This window comes from Rhinopithecus roxellana, chromosome 3 (genome assembly GCF_007565055.1).
Source record: "Rhinopithecus roxellana isolate Shanxi Qingling chromosome 3, ASM756505v1, whole genome shotgun sequence".
In the NCBI taxonomy this organism is placed as follows: Eukaryota; Metazoa; Chordata; class Mammalia; order Primates; family Cercopithecidae; genus Rhinopithecus; species Rhinopithecus roxellana.
In genome coordinates this window covers 118149393-118157080 of record NC_044551.1, presented here as the reverse complement: position 1 = coordinate 118157080, position 7688 = coordinate 118149393, and positions in this window count along the sequence as shown.

Sequence of the window (7688 nt, the reverse complement as noted above, 5' to 3'; positions counted from 1 at the left end):
GCACTTTCACATTGTAGACAGTGATTGTGGGTATATATGGTATTGTAGTATGGTAATTTGCATTGCTTTTAATTTTCATTTCCCTGATGACTGATGATATTGAACATTTTTCCACTGAGTTATTAGTTTTAGTTTTTGTATATAGAGTACTCTATCAGATTAAAGTCTTCATTTTTAAACAGAATCTTTTGAGGAGCAAAATATTTTAATTGTTATGATATTGAGTTTATCAATATTTTCTTTTAGAGATTATGCTTTTATATATTAAGAAATCTTTGCCTAACCCAAAGTCATGGAATTTACCCTTTTTAGCTAGATTATTTATAATATTCTTATTAAAAGGGCTATTACTACCCATTTGGGTTTAACGTTTGCATATATTCTCAGGTATGTATTTTTAAATTTATTTTTTTCCATAATGTGTGTGGATGAATATTTTTTTCCAGTAATATGTGTTGAAAGACTATAATTTCCCTATAGAACCACTTTGGAAATTTTGTCAAAAAACAATTTATCTTACATGTGCAGATTTCTGGATTTTATTATTTTCTACTAATCTATGATTATTATGCCAATATCACTGTTTTGATTAAAATAGCTTTATAGCAACACTGGAAACCAAGTAGTATAAGTTCTTGTTTATAGGACTTAGACTAGTGTTTTCATTACAAAAGATTGTTTTTGTTTTTCAAAGTTTGGTTGTTAGGTATTTGGTATTTTGGTTATTGGGTTGCTTGTATTTCCATAGGTATTTTATAATCGGCACATCAATTTCTACAAAAAGCAGTGAGGATTGTTGGATATATTGATCAACTTGGGTAGAACTGACGTCTTAACAATATTGAGTCTTCCAAACTATAAAGAAAATCTTGTTTTTCCCCATTTATTTAGGTCTTGTTTAATATGAAAATTTTGTTTTGTATCAAGAGTGCAGGTCTTGCAAATATTTTGATTAACATGCTATTGTAAAAGGTAGTTTTCCTTTCAATGGTTCATAGTTAGTATAATTGATTTTTAAAATATTTACCTTGTATCCTATAATTATGTTGAGGTCACTTATGTTCCAGTATATTCTGATGTGTTTTATTAGTAAATAATATTAGCAATGTGTTAACAGTTATAGGTATATGGAAGTTAATTATATTATTATCTACATATTTAGTTTTTCCACTAAAAACTTTACAAAGAGCCAAAGGACATAAATAAAGGATATCTAGTAGAGATGGAAAGATATTAATTGGATTGTAGTTGGCAGAAAAGTGTTAAGTAATAAAACCCGACAATAGGTTGAGTTTTATTACAAGGAAGGGAATGGCTTTTGCATTGAGACGGAGAATGTAACAGATAAAAATCAATTAAAATACAGAGAAAAACGTGAGGAAACATTGGCTAGTAAAATGATGAGGGGGTCAAACTTAAAATGTGGAAAAAAAAGGCTTTCATGAAAAATAGAATAAAAAGAACCAAGAAAGTAAAAATATGTCAACAAACATTTGATCGACTTGATTTTTAAAACATATATGTCTGAATATAATCTAAATAATACCATAAATTATTAATAAACTTAATAGTTTCCTATATACCCATAACTTTGCACAAAATACTCACAAACTCCCTGCAAAGCCTGATGGGAGACTCCTTTTTACAGACAGGAAATTTCTCCAAAGTTCATCTGATAAAGTATAAATAAGTCATTTAGAAACAGGTACTTTATTTGCAAAAATCACTTGCAGAAATTTAGCTAATGAACTAGCAAGCCAGAAGTTTCCTTTTCTTAATAAAAGCAAAAATACATTATTTATTAAAAATAGATCAAAAAATTCCATTAACCTAAAGATTAAAAATGTATTTATTTAGTTTGATAGTTTATCAAAAGCTGGATTGTAGGCTTTAAAGATTAAAAATGTATTTATTTAGTTCGATAGTTTATCAAAAGCTGGATTGTAGGCTTAGCATAATGATTTCTTCATCTGCTGTTTCACAGTTATAAAGATTTTGCTTACAAAGGAAGAAGTCAAATTGTCCTTGTTTGCAGATGATATGATGTTATATTTGGAAAAACCTGAAGACTCCACACACACACACAAAACTATTAGAACTGATAAACAAAATCCAGTAAAGTTGCAGGTACAAAATCAACACACATAACTCAGTAGCATTCTATATGCCAAAAGTGAACAATTTAAAAAAGAAACCCCATTTACAATTTAAATACCTAGAAATTAACTTAACCAAAGAAATGAAAGATCTCTAAGGAAAACTATAAAACACTGGTGACAAAAAGTTTAAAAGGATAATATTCCATGTTCATAGATTCGAAGAATCAATATTGTTAAAAGTCCATACTACCCAAAGCAATCTATAGATTCAATGCAATCCCTACCAAAATGCCAATAACATTCTTCTCAAAAATAGAAATAACTATCTTAAAATTTATATGGAACTGCAAAAGACCCCAAATAGCTACAGATACCCTAAGCAAAAGAAACAAAACTGAAGGAATCACATTACCTGACTTCAAATTATACTCCAGAGCTGTAGTGACCCAAACAGCATGGTATTGGCATAAAAAAAGACACATTGACCAAGATAACAGAATAAAATACACAAATACAAATCCATACACCCACAGTGAATTCATTTTTGACAAAGATGCCAAGAATATACAATGGAGAAAGGACAAATGGTATTGGAAAAACTGGATATCCCTATGCAGTAGTATAAAACTAGACCCCTATCTCTTGCCATATACAAAAATCAGATTAATATGAATTAAATAATTAAAGACATCAAACTATGAAACTACTACAAGAAAACTTTGAGGAATCTCCCCAAGACATTGTAGTGAGCAAAGACTTCTTGAGGAATACTCCACAGGCACAGGCATCCACAGCAAAAATGGACAAATGGGATCACATCAACCTGAAAAGCTACTTCACAGCAAAGGAAACCATCATCAAAGTGACAAAACAACCCACAGTATGGGAGAAAATATTTGTGAACTACCCATCTCACAAGGAATTAATAACCAGAATAGATAAGAAGCTCAAACAAGTCTACAGTGAAAAAAATCTAATAATCCCATTTAAAAATAGGTAAACAATTTGAATAGACACTTCTTAAAAGAAGACATACAAATGGCAAACAGGCTTATGAAAAGGTTCTCAACTTCACATCACTGATCATCAGAGAAATGCAAATCAAAACTACAATGAGATGTTACCTCACTCCAGTTAAAATGGCTTATATCCAAAAGACAGACAATGACAAATATTGGTGAGAATATGTCAAAAAGAGAACCCTCATATATGGTGATAATAGAAATTAGTACAACTACTATGGAGAACAGTTTGGAGGTTCCTCAAAAAACTAAAAACAGAGCTACCATATGATCCAGTAATCCTACTGCTGGGTATATACCCATGAGAAAGGCAATCAATATATCAAAGAGATATCTGTACTCCCATATTTATTGCAACACTATTCACAATAGCCAAGGTTTGGAAACAACCTAAGTGTACATCAACAGATGAACGGATTTTAAGAAATGGTACTTATACACAATGGAGTACTATTCAGCTATAAAAAAGAACAAAATTCAGTAATTTGCAATATGGAAGGAATTGGAGATCATTATGTTAAGTAAAATAAGTCAGGCACAAAAAGACAACATAGTATGTTCTCATGTATTTGTGAGATCTAAAAATCAAAACACTGAACCCATAGGGAATAGAAGAATGGTTACCAGAGGCTGGGAAGGGTGGTGGGGGAGAGGTGGGGATGGTTAACAATAGTTAGAATGAATGAATAAGGTCTAGTATTTGAAAGCACAATAGCACTAGGTGACAATACTCAATAATATAATTGTACATTTAAAAATAACTAATGGCATAATTGGATTGTTTGCAATACAAAGGAGAAATATTTGACAGGATGGGTACACCATTTACCAGTAATAATTTTGCATTATATGCCTGTATCAAAACATGCATGTACCCATAATATTTTTTTAAAAAACAAACTTTGGTTACAAACAAATTAACATCCTCCACCATTATTCTAGTACAACATTCTTCTTTATTTTTGCTTCACAATTGCCCAAGTCCATCAGCTACAAGGTACTTATTTTGTCATTTTCTGCTTCAAGTTTTTGCAAGTTTTTTTTCTTTTTAATAGAATGGAGCATGTATTAATAACATAGTCTATTTCTAATCCTACTTTTTTGATTGCTTGAAACTAAATGTACAAGGATGCTTACATCATGCAGAGACGTTAAATCATATAACTTCTAAAGATACACTCTTATAATAAATTATGAGTCTGGAAAAAATTCTTCCTATATGCTGTTATAATTTACAAAAAGAAAAAATTTAATTATTAATTAAAATATAATTATACTTAAAAATATAGTACTAATTCTAACCTATTTTAGATTAATCCTGTTTGTAAAAGTTTAAAAAAAGTCAGAATAGAAATTTGCAATTTTCAGATAAAATTAAGTATATTAATTCACTATAGCATTAAAATGCAATAATGTTAATTTTGTCAACATGTCATGAGTGAGATTTCATCCTTTACATTATACTTGCAATGCGTTTTGTTTTCTGTTGTATCTGAAATTAATGAACTGAGTCATTCTGAGATTTGGCTAAAACTAGATGAATTTATTGTTTTAACCAGAAATCTTAATACTAGATTTAGGATAAATTAAATCTTGTTTTTGCTGTCTTTGATATTGTTTATACATCCTCTTCTTGGGCAGCTGTTAGATACAGTAGATATTAAATGGCTATACAAAAATGGCATAAAAGATATAGATAATTTTGTCACTGGTACTATGCCAACTAAAATTTAGAATAAAAGAAAGTCTAGTAAGGGAGAAAAAATAGAAAAGAAAACAGTTATAAATTACAGTCTGAAATATTTCAGAAAAGTTAGAGAAAGATATCCTAGCAAGTCAAGAAAATAAATTCGGGGAAGATAAATAGAGCATTCTCAAAATTCAACAATACAATAAAATCTTGACTTGCTGATTTATATTCTTAAAATAAATTTAAGTAAGATCTTTCAAAACTGTGTATTACTTTTGTTCTCCTGATCCTGTTGACCTGTGTCAAAGTCACCCTGACCTGAAAGAGTCAAATTATTTTTATGTTTCAGATATATTTTGACAATATTATACTTATTTTTAGTACTTTTACCTCCTCTTTATCTGTGAATATTTCTCCTCTTCTTTTATTGTCTCTCCATTTAAATCCCTGTAGTTTCTTTTTTGAAATATACAGAAAAAGGCAAACGCTCTAGTTTATTCATTGGCTATTTAAAAAAAAGTATGTGTATCTCCCCTGTTCCGGTTTTTATACTTTTACTACTTACACACATATCATTAACACCATGGTATTGCTTTGTATGCTTTCTACATTTTCTTTCTAAATTAAAATATATCACATTGTATATTTCCTTTGTAATCTTTTTTTACTGTTTTGTTTTTTACATTTATCTATGTTAAGACACGTAGATTTCATTTATTTTAACTGGTATTGCATATTATTGCAAATAATATGTAGTCAAATATAGCAAGTTTATAATGTCCATTTTATATGGCTAGACAACAATGTTTGTATAAGAGAGTTTTCTAGATTATATTCCTAGATGTAGAACTGCTATGTTAGAAGTTATATGCACTTTCAACATAAGTAGATAAGCACATTGTTCAAGTTTACATATTCATTACGCTTTCATAGTATCCAAACCTTTCTATTTCTTCATCTCAAGTACTTTTATAGAAGAGAAGTATACTTTTTTTTTTTTTTTTTTGAGAAAAAAAAAAAAAATCCCCTGGGAGAAACTGTGTCACCAAAGGCTAACTTACTGGCATTTTACCAGAGCCGGAGTATCCTTGGGGAAGGGAATACCAAACTCCAGTTCTCGCTAGCCTTCCATATGTGAGAAGAGAAATTACCAACTCCTGCCCCTCCAGCCATCTTCCAACCTAAGGTGGGGGTGGGGAGGCGCTGCTAAGCACTTGTGATAGTCACAGACACAGGTTCACTAAAGGACTGAGAGCTAATCAGAGGACAATAGAACACTTCCCCTCTCTCAACATCTTACCACCACATATCACTAAAGATTCATTTACTGGAGTTCCTTCAACCCAGTACAAGTCTAGCTTTCAACAAAAAATTACAAGACCTACTAAAAGGCAAAAAATACAGCATCAAAACTAGAGTTAGATATGGTAGGCATCTTGGAATTATCAGACTGAATTTAAAACAACTAGAAGTGCAAGGATTGTAATGGGAGAAGACAACATGCAAGAACAGATGAGTAGAGAAATAGAAATTCTAACAAAGAATCAAGTATATTTGGTATCCCCAGAAGTATGAAGTGCCTCAGGAGACTGCCAGTAAGCGTATACTATTTCTTGTTGTCACTCCGTTTGTACGTACCATAAGGCTTCCAAAATCGCCACCTTGAATGTTCCTGGAGCAAATCACCAGTGATCTGTGACTGCCGTATAATGACAATATTTACCATTTTTCGTATCTAATTAATTAAGCTACTGTTTGTGTCGTATTCCATATACATTCACACCTACTAAAATTTTTTAAGTATACAAAACAGGTGGTAATGACATATGCTTTCCTTGAGACTCATACTCAGCTAGTTACCTTAACAGGCCACATCCTGGTTTACAGCAATCCAGTACATCAGTTGCCAACTGCCAGGAACAGTATGTCCAGTTCAGTGTAAAACACAGTCCAAATGGTAATTATAAACCGCTATTACTCAGGCAAGTCTTCAGCTAAGAGTGTTATCATCATCAAGGGATGCTGGTTGATATCTTCTCCAAACCATCCACAGCCACTTCTTGGGTAAGTCTTAGGGTTCAGCTTCATTCAAATACCCTTCTCAGCAGGAAAAAAAAAAAAAAATCCAAATATTCCTTTCAGCAGTGGCCATCACTTGGCACTACATCTGAAAAAACAGCTAAGAAAATTAGATTTTCTTTTTTTTTTTTTCATACATCATTACCTGTTTAAGTATCACTTCTCTTCTGCCAAAATTTTCCTGTTTCTTTTACTCATTACCTGTGTTCATCCAGGCTCAGCCGCGCTGGGTGGGATCTCTACACAACAACCCACAGGACAGATAAAGCCTTCTCAGAATTGTTTTTTCATCCTGACACAGATTAAAAAACAATGGGACAATTTCAATAACTAGAAGTGGGTCCAATACCTACAGTTCATCTTAAACACATATGGTGAAGACTCTATCCAGTCTGTCATTTCCTTAAAGTTTCGAGGAAGTGAATTAGCACAGCAATGCCTCTCTTGTTGTGACATGCATGGGCAGTCTCAGACACAGGACACCTGGATCTGACAAGAAAAAAGAATTTGCAAGGTGTGAAAGGTAGAGTTTGTGGCTATATCATCTCCTACCCCTCATTCCACTTCACACAGGAGAAACCTTAACAAAGCTCTTCTCTCTCCAACTTTTGGTCATTCAGGTGAAATGTATGTTCAGCCAATCAGGCCGGCCTTCCCTTCACACAACCCCCACTTATCATTAACCCCACTTTTAATTGTCCAATCTAGTTCTCAAGCAAACTGTTACTTTGAGCATAAAAAGGGACATAAGTTCATATTATGTTATGCTTCTTAGTAAAATACATACTTTTTTAAAAT